A 17135-nucleotide genomic window follows, 5' to 3' on the forward strand; every position below is an offset into this window, starting at 1 on the left:
GTACTTTTCTATGGTTGCCCAAGGAAACAAAGATAAGGAGAAGAGAAACAAGCTTTTAAGAGATTTGATGAGCTTGAAGTTATTACTAGATACCCAAATGGAAATTTCTAGCAGGCAATTGATGAGGAATTTGAGTTGGGGTGATTTTGGGTGATAGTCCAATCTGTATGACTTGATGAGATTTTAGTCAGCAGCAACAAAGTAAGGAAAGAGCAGAGAAATCACAACTAATGCTTGGGGAATAGTTATATCTAGGGTTGGAGGTATAACAAGAATAAATGACACCATGGAGAAGAAGTAAGCAAAGAGAGTATGGCCTATAAGGAAACCATATGAGAGGACGAAAAACTTGCAATATTAAGTGTTTATTCACGTAACATTTATTGAACATATATGCTCCAGAAAAACAAGGTATTTGTTTTGTTCACTACTTTAAGAAGTATCTAGCACATAGTAGAAAATTTCTCTCTCTCTTTTCCCCATATCTATATCTGTATCTGTATCTATCTCTATTTCTCTTTAGATAGATAGAGAGGTAGACAGGAAGATATTTAGACACCCACAGTTACTTAACCACGTTTTTTTTTTCTTTTTGAATGCAAAAAATTATTGTCACTTTGAATTTGGCACTAGATTAGACACTTGCATAGAAGGAATGGATGAGAAATGCCTCTGTCTTTAAGGTCCTCTTGATCAAGTGGAAAATGAAAATGTCAAGGAGCATGTGCAGGTTTAAGTTTATAGTCTCAGGTCCAAATCATGTAGAAGCACTGTACATTGTTGTGCTGGGGCTGGAAGTTTCCAAAGCTCATTTCTAACTTTTCCTTCTGGCTTCCTACTAGGCTCTGACTTAGAGGGGTGCTAGAAGGAGGCATGAAGGCTGTGAGAGAAAAAGGGACTTATTCTTTCTTTTTATGCTTTTTATTGGCTTTGGGTAGGCGCCTTGATCCTGTCAAAATAATGCAGTCTTGCTTTTTCACTCTAGAAGTGGCAAGACCATTCCTCTAGCAGAATTTGAATCGCGCTCTCACTTCTTCTGGCACTTGCAGATTCAGCCTCGTCGCTCCTCTCTCAGAGGCAAACAGCATTGGTCGGTGTCCTGCCCACAGGCAACAGGGTCTCAGTCCCTCGGGGCTCATCCTCAGAGCTCAGACAAGTCAGCCCAAGCTCAGCAGCATCTCCTCCTCTGAGATCTGAGTTTCAGCTCCAGAGATCTGCTCCAGGTTTCTAAGTTTTAATAATTCAAACTTCTTCCCTTTGTTTCCCCTGCTCTAGGAATGATAGTTGTTTCTTGAAATTCCTAACTCTGTGATGCACTGATGTTCTCTTTTTGCCTTTTCAGATACCTATTTAAAAATGAAACATATCCTTAGTTACAATCTTTCATATTAAATTCTCTCTATTCAAATAACTGATATGTTGCCTCTGCTTTGACTGGACCTTGACTAATACAGAAATTCGTAACAGTAGTGGTCCTGGGAAATAGGCACTAACAAAATGGTCAAAAGAGAAGCTCCTGGGGAGCTTTCCAAAGGTAAAACTTCTACAAAGGAAAAGGGCAGTGAGTTTTGAATTGCTGTATTATCTCTTCAATTTATGCATCTGCAAAGGCAGTGCTTAATGTTCAGTGTTGTAGAGGATATACTAAAGGGGAATTCATTCAAAGACAACGAAATAGACATGACTGTTATTATTGGTAATAAATACCTATTGGATGATTCTTGACTAATGGATATCCACTGCCTAAGTCGAATCTAAGTGTTGGGTTTAATTGGAATTTAACAATTGTTCAGTTTATTTAATTTTATTTACACCACAGTCAAATTATTTCCCGCTCCATTATTTCTATAATTGAGCTGTATGTGTGATGTGAAGTGATCTGAGATAGGTACTGATTAGTGATCACCCTAAGGAAAAGAATCTGAATTTATCCCTCTGTTGTAGAATTTGAGAGAGGTTCAACTATTTGCATATAGAAAGGCCAGGACTCAGGAATGATTTTGAGAAGGAAAAATGGTTTATTGACGGCCGGCGGGACTCGGGAGCTTTCTGTTTCAAACCTGAGCCTGGAACAAGATTTTTGAGTCCCTTTTATACAGAGAGGAAAGGCCAAATGGTCCTTTTGTTTCAGTTCTCAATAGGCTTGAATTAGCATATATCTTCCACATCCTAGGTAAGCTTTTAGCATGGACTTCACACATTCTAGATAAGCTTTTAGCACATTTGGTTTGCATTTTCCCTGAATATTTAAAGTTTATAGACTTTGCATTGTTAAACTGTTTCCTGGGACTGGAGTCGTTGCCATGGTCACCAAGGGCAGGACTGCAACCTCCTACTGTCCCACACCCACAAGTCACAGACAGCTTAGATTATCTATGAAGGGATGAAGAGCCTCCCACCCATAGCCCACATCACCTCTGTCTAAACATCAAATACTCTAAATATCTCTTCACTTACCAACCTTTCCAATAAGAGTTTCTTTATCTTCTCAATTGCATATAGGAGAAATCCATGGTTCTTTGGTGTGAATTTTACCAATATATTTTCTGCTACTTATCCAGATTTTCCAGTATTGATATATGGCATTCTATTCTGACTTTTGCTACAGATGCCCAAAGAACATGATTGGTATCTGTTGAGTTGCCTTTGTACTTTGTCTATGACAAAGAAAATAACAGATTCTGCTGGTAGATTACAGAGGCAAGTGCTGTATTTGGACTTTGTAGTCAGAAAATTCTTTGTGCTATCTGGTTTCTACCCCTGATTGATTATATGGTCTTGGACTTGTAATTTAACCTCCAATTCTCAATGTTGTTGCTATTTTAAATGTAACTATTAGCATTAATTCATGGTGTTCTTGAAGGATTATTTAGAAGAGTCATGTGACTACTATGAAAAAAGACTGGCATGCAATTGGTGCTCAGTTAATATGAGATATGATTCTGTTATATTATATCAGCACTAAAGCCCTAGTTACTTATCTTTCTTATGGCATTCAAGATCAGCCAGTAACTGAGGGCTCATATGGCAGAAAAGCACATATGGCAGAAATTCACACTCTCAATTATTCTACTATTCAGCATGATCCTTTTTACTTAAGAAACGTAAAATATATTAAGATTGATATATCCAAACAGGTGATAAAACAAACTTTATAGTCTATTTTCTCTAAGACTTTAAAGGAAGGATTAGTCCTATAGGTACAATCAAGAAGTATTTGATGAAAGATGTAGCAAGTGAGCTAGATCTTGAAAAATTAATACAATTGGGACAAGTTATATAGAATTGTTTGGTCAAAGCAAGATGTAGGGAGAGGCATAAAAATTTATTATTTGTAACTTGAAGAGTAAAAAGCCTTGAACATTTCTCTGAAGTATTTTATAGCCAGGATTATCATATGGCAATAAAAAAATCCAGCAAGATAGGACAGTGATCATGTATAGTCATTTCTAAAACAAGTATAGTAGTGCCAAAAGTAAGAAGCAGTTTCTATCTCAATTTTATTAACATTCTTTTAAAAAGAGTATATGTTTTAAAAAGAACCAATTCTAGAACTACTAGTATTTAATCTTCTGAGCAATTCTAGTGGATTGGTAGGAACTTACTAAAGCACTATATTGAGAACTGTTCTGAGGATCAATCAAATAGTATACAAAATCATTTAGCAATAACTGCCATGTGCACAGAAAAGAAGGCATTATTTTCTGTAAACCCAAAACTTAGCCCATTTCCAACTCTGTCACTAATCAGTGGGAGTAGTATTACCATACATCCACATTTACAAGGATCAGACAAGTAAAACCCACTGTATCCTGTCTGAATTCCTGATGCACAAAATTATGAGCAAAGAAAACTAAGCCAATACCTTTTTGGCATAGTTAGTTATACAGCAATATATAACTGAAACAGAAATACAGCAATATGTAACTGAAACAGAAATCAGAGCCTAGGAATAGAGTGCTACAGTAAAAACCACTTAGAATAGGTGGCATCAGCTTGTGACTGAGCAGCAGTGGAGGCCTAAAGGGCTCCAAGGGGTCTTTTAATGGAAACGAAGTGCGACTGTTGCTACCGGAGGCTGGAAAAAAAGTTGATCCAAATGATGTACTAAAACAATTAGTGACTCCCAAATCTGTTCTGTGTCAATTACCTTTTCTTAGCTACCTACTATAACATCTGACTAACAGATGACAGGAGTAAGATGAGCAAAATTTCAAGCATAATTTAGAGAAAATAGGAAGGAGCCAGGATTTGATGGGTATTAAAATAAAACCTTTTTATCCCCAATCTTTCCCAGCAAGATAGCCAAATTAAAATGGACTTAATGCAAATATCAAATCCAGAGGGCCTCCATTAGAAATGTCTCCTTTGAAACAGGGGTCAGATACTTTGTGGAACTCCCAAAGAGATTTAAAGCGGCTCCATGCTAGACAAAAGGGGTTTTAATTTGTTTAGCTCCAACATAGACAAAAGGTGTGCTTTGTAGACATGTTCAGACAATAGAGCTTCTACTAGTACCCTGACTCAGAGCCCCAAAGAGGGGGGCTATTATGAAGTGATCATGTATGTGATTTTTCTCCACAATGCAGTGGATTATAATTTGATACAATAGGAAACAATTTTTAAATGAATTATATCAACTTGGACTAAAAGTATCAGAGAGTATAAATTAAAAGAGGCCTTTGGGCATGCAAGTTTCTATGGGGAGACACAGGCTGAATAAGTAACTCAGGTACAAACATAGACCATTTTTTGGGTTAAGGCTAATAATTAATTCAATTTATTCAATGAATATAAGAATATATTTCTGAAAATTTCACTTAGTGACAAATTTTTTTTTTTTTTTGCTTTTAAATCTTTTATTTTTTTTATTTTTTTTTAATTTTTTATTTTTTATTGACTTTGTAATAATATTACATTAAAAAAATATATATGTGAGGTCCCATTCAACCCCACCCCCCACCCCCCCTCTCCCCCCCCCAACAACACTCGTTCCCATCATCATGACACATCCATTGGATTTGGTAAGTACATCTTTGGGCACCTCTGCACCTCATATACATTGGTTCACATCATGGCCCATACTCTCCTCTATTCCATCATGTAGGCCCTGTGAGGATTTACAATGTCCGGTGATTACCTCTGAAGCACCATCCAGGGCAGCTCCATGTCCCGAAGACGCCTCCACCTCTCATCTCTTCCTGCCTTTCCCCATACCCTTTGTCCATTATGTCCACTTTTCCCAATCCAATGCCACCTCTTCTATGTGGACACTGGATTGGTTGTGTCCATTGCACCTTTATGTCAAGAGGAGGCTCAGATTCCACCTGGATGCTGGATGCAATCCTCCCATTTTCAGTTGTAATCACTCTAGGCTCCATGGTGTGGTGGTTGTCCTTCTTCACCTCCATCTTAGCTGAGTGTGGTAAGTCCAATAAATCAGATTGTAGGTGCTGAAGTCTGTTGAGGCTCAGGATCTGGCTATCACATTGTCAGTCCAGAGATTCAAATCCCCTAAATATATCTTAAACCCCAACATTAACTGCACCTCCAGCACATTAGCATGAAAGTCTTATGAAGGGAGATCCCATCTGAGTCCAGATTCATCACACATAAACACCATTTCCAAAGAGGGGCCATCTGCCCTGGTAGTTAACCCCATCGGCCATGACCATAACTCCCATGGGTCTCTTTAGCCCTCAAAGGAACCAATATCTGGGGGTTGTATCTGCTTTATCTGTCTCTCTGACTCTGCTCAGTTGTGCATGAGGGCAAACCTTCTGCCAGCCTCCAGACTCTTTTTTAGAAACTCGTAGCCATATAAACTCATTTCTCCTTTCCATTTCCCCCTTACTTTAGGTCAAACAGCATTTTAAAGTCATGGTATTTTATGTAGACATGGATATTCTGCTGATCCGCATTGAACCTTCCGTATAAGGTCATTTTCCAGTTGCATCATCAGTTGGTAGTTGATAGTGGTCCCTCGTTGCCAGGGAGGCTCATCCCCGGGTGTCATGTCCCACGCTGGGGGGAAGGCATTGCATTTACATGCTGAGTTTGGCTTCGAGACTGGCCACATTTGAGTAACATGATGGCTGACAGAAGGAAATTCCCAGGCACAAAGTTGCTCTAGGCCTTGTTATTATTTTGGGTTTATCAGCTCACAAGCATAGTCATTAGTATCAGGGGCTCACTGTTGAACCCTCACTCCCTCCCGGTCCCCACCACTGTACCTGGGAGACTGTCGCTGCTCCCCTAGGGACCACGACAGAGCACCACTGGCCAGGAACCCAGTACCCCCCCTACTGTGGTTTTTAATTGTTGCCACTATGAGTATATCCAAACATTACCATGCACCCTGGACATATGTTCTGTACAGCTCCCTGTCAGTCATATATCACCTGACTTAGTGACAAATTTAATAGTTTCTCTATTTTAAGAAATTTAGCCAATTTTACCTAAGATATTAAATCATTGTTCATAATATTCTACATGTATCCTTTTAATGTATGTAATATCTTTAGTATACACTTTTTTTCATTTTTGATATTAGGCTATTTCTTGTCTTTCTATCCTTTTTTTTTTTTAGATTTTTTTTTTATTTTTTATATGTATTTCTCTCCCCTTCCCCTGCATCATCTGCTCTCTGTGTCCATTCGCTGTGCGTTCTCCTGTGCCCGCTTGCATTCTTATCAGCGGTGCCAGGAAACTGTCACTTTTTTTGTTGTTGTTGTGTCATCTTGCTGCATCAGCTCTCTGTGTGTGCTGTGCCACTCCTGGGTGGGTTGCCCTTTTATCTTGTGGGGTGGCTTTCCTTGCGGGGTGCACTCTTTGTGCATGGGGCACCCCTATGCAGGGGACACCCCTGCATGGCATGGCACTCCTTACACATGGTAGCTCACAACATGGATCAGGAGGCCTTGGGTATAGAGCCCTGGACCCTCCATGTGGTAGATGGACACTCTCAGTTGAGCCACAACTGCTTCCCTCTATTCGTTCTTTATCAGTATTGCTAGAGGTTTATCAGTTTTATCAGTCTTTTCAAAAGCATAACTTTTGGTTTGTTTTTTTTGTTTTCTAACATCCCTTATTTATCTTTTATTGACTCTCTGGTTATTTATTTATAATTAATTATTTTTTTAAATTTATTGAAATATATCACTCATACATAAACATACATAAACAATAAGTATATAATAGTTGTGAACTTTAAAACTAAACATATATAACATCAAACAAACATACATAACATCTTACCCTACTACCAATAACTTACATTGTTTTTAAACTTTTTTAACTAATGATTAAAGAGCATTGTCAAAATATTACTACTAAATAAAGTAGTTTTCCCCTAACCAATCTGATTGTTATTATCATTTACATATGAACCATACATAAACAATTAAATATAAAAGTTGTGAACTTACCTCTGGTTATTTAGAAGTGTGCTTTAATTCCAAATATTTGGGAGTTTTCTAAAGTTCCTATTCTATTGATTTGTAATTTAGTACATTATATACAGAAAAAAAATAATATTTAGGACTCCTACCCATTTATTTACTTTACCTTTGTATTTTATGGCCTGATATTTTGTCTATCCGGTATATCAGTAGATTTATTGTGAGGTGCTTGAGTATACTTTTCTTTGTACATGTTCTTGAAGTTTGCCAAGCTTCTTGGATTTTTAAGTTCATGTTTTTCCCTAAATTTAGGAAAAATTTTAGTCACTGTTTTTCAAGTACTTTTCTCTTCACCGTTCTCAGTTATAGATCATTTGATGGTGCCCAAAAGATTACGGATTCACTATTCAATCTGCTTTTAAGTCTTCCTACTATATTTTCATTTTAGATAATATATTTCTTTATTCTAGACTTCTATTTCCTTCTTTTTAATAATTTCCATTTCTTTGTTGAAATGGGATTCCCTGTCTGTCCAGGATTCCTTTGAGACCTCAGGCATATTTCTAATAGTTATTTTAAAGACCTTGGATTTTAATTGTAAAATCTGGGTCGTTTTAAAGTCCATTTTTATTGACTTGATTTTTCTCACAATAGGTTACATTTTTTACTTCTTCCAATGTCTAATAACTTTTAACATTTGTAGTGGATAGTTTGAATGTTATAGAGACTCTGGATTTTACCTTTCTCTGAATGTTGCTAGGGTTGCTGTTTTTTCCCTTGGAGGAATTTCGTTTATTGTATAATCACCTTAAACTAGCAGTGGCTTGCTTTTATGATTTGTTAGGAAATTTAGGTGATATTTACCCAAACAGTATAACTTGCCATAACTCAAACTCCACACGCTCTTTGCACAGTGGTGGGTAACAGCTGAAAACTCCGTTCTGCTTGTTCAGCCTTTCAGCTGTTGTTTTCCCTTGGGCATTTTGGAGTCTTCCTGACACATGAACAGTTCTAGGAGCAACTGAGAATTTGAGGAGTGATTAAAGCTGGATTTGGGGCTCCTCTCAGTTGTGGTTCCTTCCTTTCAGGGTTTCTTTCTATCAATTTTCAGGCTCTTTGGCAGCCCAAATTCTGCCTTATAATACCACAAGACAATAAGACTGCATTTCTGCTTAAGATCAAGCTGCCCTTCACTGTGAGCACTGTGGTGGGGGTGTTCATGGCAGAAGGTAAATCCCTAGGGGGAAAAGCCCTATAAAGGTGAATCTCTCCCAATGGTCTTCACTTCTTTGAAGGGTTGAGTGCTCTCAAAATTCTGCCTGCTTTTGTTCACTGTCCAGTATCTCCAAAGAGTTACATTTCATATTTTATCAAGAGTTTATAATTGTTATCCTCTGGATCATTAATGTAAAACAGACTGTGATTATCAAATTCAGAAGCAGGGGCTGATTTTTATTTGTCACTAAATCTCCAGTACAAATAAGGATCTTCATTATTAGTAGAGCATCAATACATGTTTGTTGAGTAAATGGACGTGTGTTTATTTTTAAATGACCCTACTTAGGAGGAAAGGAAGGGCACATGACATGGTGTGAAGTCTTTCTAAACCATCAGGCCTCCTTGTGACTCATTACAGCATTAATGGGTCACTGATATTCTTTATGGTTTTGGGATCTCCCAGTGGTTCCACCTTGGAGAATTTCTCCCATTTGGATGTTTTGGTTATTTTCATAAACTTACAGATCAGCTCTCTCTTCTGCTTTGCTGTGGGTGAACTGAAGAGACATTCTAATTTTCCAATGAACCTGGAAGACAGAAATAGAAATTGCTCTTCCTACTTGAATTATACAGAGTTTCTCAAGGGGGAGAGGAGTAGTTTTAGATACTCTTTCCTTGCATTTGATTGTGTTTTCAGGGTCAATGATAAGAGTTTAAAAATAATTTCTCTGTAACTTTGCCCCAGCTTTTGTTGAATGGAAAGGCGCTTTGTCATTTCATTTTCCTTAAATGAATCACTAGTTTGGGCTGCATTAGGCTTTGAGTTTATCTAAACTCACTCTATTTAGAACAACAATTTCTATTTCCTTCTTTTCTCCCTCCACTTCCATCCCTAATCTCCTGTGCTACCTGTCAGCCCATGTTATATATTTACCCAGGGCTTGTGAGCAATCCAAATTTATATAATTGGTTTCAGTGCTTATTTGTTTACCTGGGTTTTAGCCAGTTTTGTTTATAATAGATTAAACATTCCCAGAGACCAGAGAACATATTGATTAACTTGCTTGTGGATTACCTTGCAATTGAGTTATACACCAAACTTTGGGATGTAAAAACCATAGTTGACTTAAAACTAACCTCTCTCAATTACCTGTCCCTTCTTGATCCACCTATATCCTATTTTAGTTTCCTAGCTGCTAAAATAAATGCCACACATTGAATTGGTTTTAAAGTAGGAATGTATTGGCTCATGGTTTTGAAGGCTAGAAAGCTTGCTTCCTCCCAGGGTTGATACCACTGGCTGGCCAGCAACCTTGGGTTCCTTAGGTTTTCTGTCATATGACAATGCACATGGTGACGTATCTTCTCCTTTCTGTTCCAGGTTCTGTTGACTTCCAACTTCTGACTGCTACGCTTGGTTTTTGTTCTCCATGTCTGAATTTCATTGTGCTTATGAAGGACTCCAGAATCTGGATTAAATCCCAAACTGATTCAGTTGGCCATAACTTAACTTAATGGGTCACTGATATCCAAAATTTCTATTTACAGTTGGCTGACACACACATGAATGAATGAAGATAAAAAATATGGTTTTTCAGGGGTACATAATTTATTCTAAAACATCTGCCAATAGATTAAAAAAGACAAAAAAATCCTCTTTGAGCATTCATTCACTCACCCATTATATATGGTTTTTTTCCTCTACTAGTCATTATTTTGGATATAGATAATCCAGTGATAAAAGATGTAGGCCCTGATCTTAGAACCCTCATGTTTAAAGGGAGACAAGAAATCTGGACTGACAATGGATGAAGAACAAACTGAGATTTTAAGAAACTGTCAAGAAGGGTTCTCAACTCTCACCAGCATTATCAGAGATGACTTCTTAAAGGAAGTGATATTTGAGTTGGAACTAAACATTCTGAAATATCTTTGAGCATAAACCAGGTTGATTTTCGGTCAGTGAAACTCATAAGCATACATTTCCATGATGGTTCTCCTTGGAGATTTTGTTTATTGTTTGAAGAAGGAATGAATTGCGGTCACCCCTCGGGCTGAAGTGTGGTTTGCTGGCCTGGCGGGGGAGCGGCTGCGGCAGGCCAAGCCGCTGCCCCCATAATAGGATGGTTGGTCGGGCCCACCGCCACCCCTGAAGGAAGCTCGGCATGGGCGCAGAGTGCCCTCGGGTCTCCCCTTCTCGGCAGCCATGCTTCCGCGGCCGCCCCTCCTCCCGGATGGCGCCACGCGATGCCTGTGGGGCCGCACCCTTCTTCTTCTTTCTCCCTGCGCAGGCACAGGGCGGAAAAATCCAGTCTGCCCTTTTCCCTTCCCCTGACAGCAGCAACAGCCAGGCGTGGGCGGGAAACTCAAGTCTGCCCTCCACCCCAGCAACAGCAGCCACCAATTCCTAAACCCTGTCCCTTCCCCCAGCAACAGCGACAGCCAATCCCTAACCACCACCCCTCCCCCGTCCAGTACCGCCCACTGACCTTTCGCCGGCAACCAATCAGAACAGGGCGTGGCTTTGACCAATCAGCCTTCCCCAGCCCCTATAAAACTGTTGCCTCTCCCTCAATAAAGTTGGACTTGCGTGTTTACCTTGTCTCCGCGGTAGTTCTTCTGCCATGCACCCTCCAGTCCTGTGAGCTCTTGGAACCTAAATGAAAATTTCAGATATGAAAGCCAGGAAATTATTTTTATGGCTTAATAATTATAAGTTGGGTTTCTCAAAGAAGACTCGGGTGAGCAAGTTCAATACAGAGTCAGCAAAAAGACCCATCTCCCATACCACCCCTTCCACAACCCTGCTGTCCTTACTTTATAACACACTGAGGATTATAGAGCTATGGTCATTTGAGAGCTTAGCACGACCTCTATTGAATGATAGCTCCCTCTAGCAGTGGAAGAGATGGTTTTCCCAAGACCAATTGTTACATCATAGTGCCTCCCTCTAGTGGATCTCAGGCAGCAGCTCACATTTTTTTAAAAAAAGCAAAATATGAAACATTAAGGGAATTACTATTATGTTCATATATTAGGAAATCCTCAGAAATAACTGGATATACTTTAAAAAAATATCCTTAGTGTATAATTTCCCTATCACAAGGTGTCAGCTGAGTGCCTGGTCATTCTCTGAATCCCTTTTCATAGTGGGTTATGGGGATTGAACCAGGGACCTAGTACATGTGAGGCAGGCATTCATCCACTGAGCGACACACACTCCATAAATTAGGTAAACTTCTGAAAGCTTATGTGCCTCTCCATGTTCTCTATCCCTCAGATGATTTGGGCTTCTAAGTTTGCTAGCTATCTCTCTTGGTTTCCTTCACTCTCAGACTGTTAGGTGCCTGTCAGTCCACCCCCTCACTAACCTAATTCCTCTCTCTCTCAGGGTGGGTGTGTGTGACAGCCTGCCTGATGGAATTTCCCCTCTCCCCCTCCTGGGGCTACTTCAGTACTGGCTGGGGGCTTTTTTTCCTCCTTTGTTCTTCCCTCCTATCTTCCCTCCCCTTACACTTCTCTCTCTCTGAGTTGGCTGGGTGCTGGTCCCACATCTCTTTGCCCTTCAATTCTCTCAAGGATGGGTCTCTTTCAACCTCCACTTGTTGGGTAGGCTACCACTGTGAATCAAAGTGGGCTCAGCTGGCCAAACTCACTAAAGAGAAAATACTCTCCACCATCTGCCAGATCCCCTCTCAGTTGGCTAGTGAGCCAGGGATTTTACTGAGGCTATTCTCCTTAAGGATAGGGGATGTGTGCCAGGGGCAAGTAACTTACAGTTCTCCTGTAGCCCTTTTGTCTCTCTGTCCCTGTCCCTCCTGAACAATGCACAACACTTTCCTGGTCTGCAGATCCCCAAAGCAGTTCCCTTGGATAGCTTTTTGTCTGTCCTCCATTGTCTTTTTGACATAGGTGAGCCCTGCCTAACAACTCTGATGCCATCTTCCAGAAGCCCTTCAAGGTGGACATACTTTAAAGGAGGATGATACCTAGTGCTCATATCAATGGGGCTAGTATTGTGATAGCTTGGGCACAGATGTTAAGCAACCTCCTGTGTACTCAATGGTAAGTCAACTGGGGCAAATAGTTGTGCCTGACTATTGCAATGGGGCTATCTTTTTATGGGAAGTGGGTAGAGTATTAGAGATAGGTGAGTCTAGCTCCTTTCCATTTTCAAGAAATGCTAATGCCTAAATCTTACTCTTTAGTCCAGTATCCAAGATCCATTTTCAAATCAAATTCCTCGCCTACCCTCAAACTGTACATCAGCCAAATTCTTTTCTTTCTGTGACTGAGCAGATATATTGGTTCTTCCCAGTTTTTACTCACAGCCATTCTCACTGTCTGGATTGTGCTCTAGCAACTGCAACCCACCGCATTTACCTAATGCTAATGATAAAATCACTTTTCATAGTAATTTTTCCCTTAAAAGTGCTTCCATTTTCTTTTATTGAATTAGCCTTTCACCACTTTGAGGGCAAAGGAGAGATCATTATGCTCCTCTTTTTCCAACTCCTAATGGGCCTAGTATGGGTCCCAGCATGTAGCTTCCAATGAGCAAAGTTTGATGTTTTATGGATGAGATCACAGATGATCAGCTTGTGGCTTTCCTTCACTGTTTGATGTTCCTGGGAAACATCAGAATCAGGCCACAGTCCTGGGTATCATATCTTCTTAAAAGAGATTTGGAAAGTATCACAACGATCGCTCTCCTGAGATAGGCATCCTTGCTTTTGCCATCCCAGTAGGTCCTCGCTTGATCTCAGTCTCCTGTCAACATTCAGTGGTATCAACAGTCAGGCCTTCAGGGCTTGGCAGCTGTGGGACCAGGGCTCATGGTGGGAAGCGCACAGCTTGCCTGCTGGTGACTCTACTCAGCCATAGAGTTTCCCAGGAGTTGTTTTATTTTTTTCTTGCTTTCCCTAAATTTCAAAGGCATTACTTGCCTCTCACCAGCCATGCAGTTACCTGGGCTGTGTAGCCTGCTAATATTCGTCAGAGTCAGTTCCCCTGCTGGGGGACCCCTTTCCAGTACACAGCTGAAAACACAGGGAGATGAAATGCTGCTGCCTGGATACCCCTAGGTTGTCATTACAGAGGGCAGAGGTCTTGCTTTTGTAGCCTCTAGGATTTAAAGACCCATTTCTGAAAGTATATTTTTCTTACTGTGAAAGACATTTTGAATAATAGAAAGTTTAACAGATTATTCACTTGAAATATCAAAAGGGAACTGTCGGGCACCTTGATTGATAAGAATAATGCAGACAGTTTTTTCCCCAAATTATGTGCCTTGGATAACTATTTCTATAGGAGATACACTAATAGGTTTTATGGGAGGAAAAGCTTCCATGATCAAATATGTTAGGGAATTGCTGGGTTCTTTTTTGTTTTTGTTTTTTACCATAGGATTTCTCAGAGCCTGTAATTTGCTGTGTGTCTGGTGAATTTCAAAGAGGTAGTTATAGAGTACAGCTTTCGGCAAACTTATTTGACCACACAAACCTTTTCATACAGAATATCAATTAACACTTTCCCGGAACTGACAATTATAGCAAAAAGTGTTCTAGATATTCTTATGTATAGTGGAGAGGAAGGAGAAATGTTGTTGCCTGGAGAGTGAAGTGCCACTAAATGGTCTTAGGTTAGTTCCATGAGCTGTGAGCCTATGTATGTATGTATGTATGTATGTATCTATCTATCTATCTATCTATCTATCTATCTATCTATCTGAATTAATCAACAAACATTCATGGCTGCATGTACTCACTTCAAGAGGCTTCACTGTGCTCCAGACCCATTTTAAGTCCACTATACTATATACACCGTGCCTTTTTCCCATGAGTTGTTTTGTCCTCCATGTACTGTAGAAAGATCTGTAGTAGAGCTTTGGGAAGCCCTTTAAATGAAAACATGTTGTGGACACCTCACCCACATGATGATAGGTGAATTTTTATTTTTTACTGTTTAAGAAATTTTGTAAGGACATGATACTGTGAATGTATTAAAATACTCTACATGTGTTTATTCATAACAGCTTGCTAAAATCCTATTTCATATAAGTATGAGGCACAGTAATACTTCAGCATTCAGGTAGTACTTTCTGCACATATAGATGAAAAGACTTTTTATAATTACTCTGGTGTCCCCAGAGCTCTCCACACAGAATGGAAAACATTCCTCCAGAACATACTATTTTGAATTAGAGAGACCTGGGCTTGAAAATGAACTCAGCCCCTGGCAAACTACATGAATGTGAAAAATTGATTTCTCTAAGCCCCAATTATAGGGGTGATTTTGAGGATTGGATAAGTTAATATAAACAGGCACTTATCCTGTCTGATGTGTACTAGATCCTAGCCTTCTTTCTTTGAAGTCAGAATGAAAATCAAAATTGTAGATATAAAACACATTTTAAGGCAAAAAATGTTGTGATTGTGCTATTTGTGTTTACTTTTTGTAATTTCAAAGAAGAGATCTTTCTCATAATTATTTAGTATCTGAATAAATAAACACTCTGGAATTTAAAAAAGACATTGAGTGCTGTGTGTCAGACATGGTTCTAAGTGCTTTACGTGGTGTAGCAGTTTGATATAACTGATGAATTCCAAAAAGAAATATTGGATTATGCCTGTAATCTGATCTATACCTGGGCATGACTGAGTTATGATTAGGGCGTTGCGTCCCCACCCCTTGGTGGGTGGGTACTTACAGATAAAAGGCATGACAAAGAACAGAGTTGGGGATTTCTGATGTTAGAGTTTGATGCTAAAGTCCCAGAAAGTCAGCACCCAGAGGAAAGAGAAGCCAGCACCACGAAGGAAGGAACCGTGAACCCAGAGTAAAGCAAGCCCCAGGAACGTAGGAACCTGGAAGCCTGAACCCTCGCAGACATTGTCATCTTGCTCCAAATAGACCTTGGTGAGGGAAGTAACTTATGCTTTATGGCCTGGTGTCTGTAAGCTCCTACCCCAGATAAATACCCTTTATAAAAACCAACCAGCTTCTGGTATTTTGCATCAGCACCCCTTTGGCTGACTAATACATGTGACTTAGCTCATTTTATCTTCACAAAAATCTGTAAGATCCCTTTATTATCCTGCTTTAAAGAGGAAGAAACTAAGGTAAATGGTTTGTATAACTTGACCAGGGTACCACATCTAGTAAATGATGGAACTAACTTTTAAACTCAAGCAGTCTGGCTTCACCAGCAACTTTCTCAGTTTCTTGGTTAAACACCCTGTGGAGGACTTGTTTACCATGTTTTATTAGCTCACTGTTTCAAGGACCACATGGCATCTGAACATCAAAGGCTGTGTTATTTATATAGGAACTGTAATTCTGTCATTAGGGAATTAATATATATATATTCAATTTTGCTAGCCTATTGCTATACTGGAATCACAGAAACTTCCAGCAGGCATGCTGAGAAATGGTTATTTTTTCAGCTATATTAGAGCTGAAAAACAAACTTTGCTAAAACCCTAAAATGATTTAGTCTGCTGAGGCAGTTCAATGTTTTAAGTAGCAATCAGAATACTAAGTTTCCTATGTAGAAATATGTTGAAGTCTGTGATAAACCTATGATGTTAAGAGATATCCAAGAAATCATCCTTTTTATTCTATATAAACAGTAAAATTTTTCAATAGCCATTTGCTCAATGCTTATTATGTTTCTAATACTATGCCAGTTATTGAAGAGTTAAGAATAAAGAAACATCCCTGCCTATGGGGAGCTCAAGATCTAGAAGGAGTTATAGGCAGATTAATAAATCATGATCTTACCTTCCTCATGGCAGCATGTGGGAGAAGCCTAGTGTCATAGAGAAAGAAAGGTTTATCATAGTTCAAAATACAATAAAGCTGACTTCAAAATTTTGTCCAGTAATAGTAACAGCATGTAATTTGGTCCTAATTGTAAGAAGTTCATCCCTGAATGTAGATATACTCTGTCTTGATTTATTACTTGTGTTTACAGATCTCCATTCTCATGAACATAAGAATGTAGCAGTTAGTCCTACCTGTTTCTGGAGTTGAATAGCCTGGAGTTTGTCCTACTATGCCAAGCTGCTATGGCAAATACTACACAATGGAATTGTATTGCTTCATGGTTTCAGAGGCTGGAAAAGTTATTTCTTCCCAGGGTCATTAGCATTCTAGTGCTGACTGGCCCACTATCCTTGGGTTCCTGGGCTTTCCCATCACACAGCTATGTTCTCTTCTTTCTCTTCCTGGGCCCCACTGACTTCTGCCTTCTCTCTGTAGCCTTCTCTGTCCCCGGCTTGCCATTTCTTTTCTTTATAGGCCTCCAATAATCCAGATTAAGGTCCACCCTGCTTCAGTTGGCCACAACCTCATTAAAATTGACCTCTTCAAGACACCCTATCTACAGTGGCTTCATACCCACTGGAATGCAGATTATGGTTAAGAACATGTCTAAATTGGGGTAACAGTTTAATCTATCACAGGCTTCAATCCAGCTACCCCAATTACTAGCTGTCTAACCTTGGGTAAATTACT

The 17135-nt window shown here is 39.4% G+C and overlaps 1 long non-coding RNA gene across 1 annotated transcript; it reads right to left on the reverse strand.

Moving 5' to 3' along the window:
- Window positions 1-923: 923 nt before the first annotated feature.
- On the reverse strand, window positions 924-11275 carry LOC131276079 (uncharacterized). The gene is made up of 3 exons (XR_009183559.1): window positions 11217-11275; window positions 9141-9205; window positions 924-1346 (listed from the first exon to the last, which is right to left on the reverse strand). It is a non-coding gene; the product is annotated as an uncharacterized lncRNA (long non-coding RNA).
- Between the last annotated feature and the right edge of the window lie 5860 nt (window positions 11276-17135).

The sequence above is a fragment of the Dasypus novemcinctus genome, chromosome 26, assembly GCF_030445035.2.
Source record: "Dasypus novemcinctus isolate mDasNov1 chromosome 26, mDasNov1.1.hap2, whole genome shotgun sequence".
Lineage (NCBI taxonomy): Eukaryota > Metazoa > Chordata > Mammalia > Cingulata > Dasypodidae > Dasypus > Dasypus novemcinctus.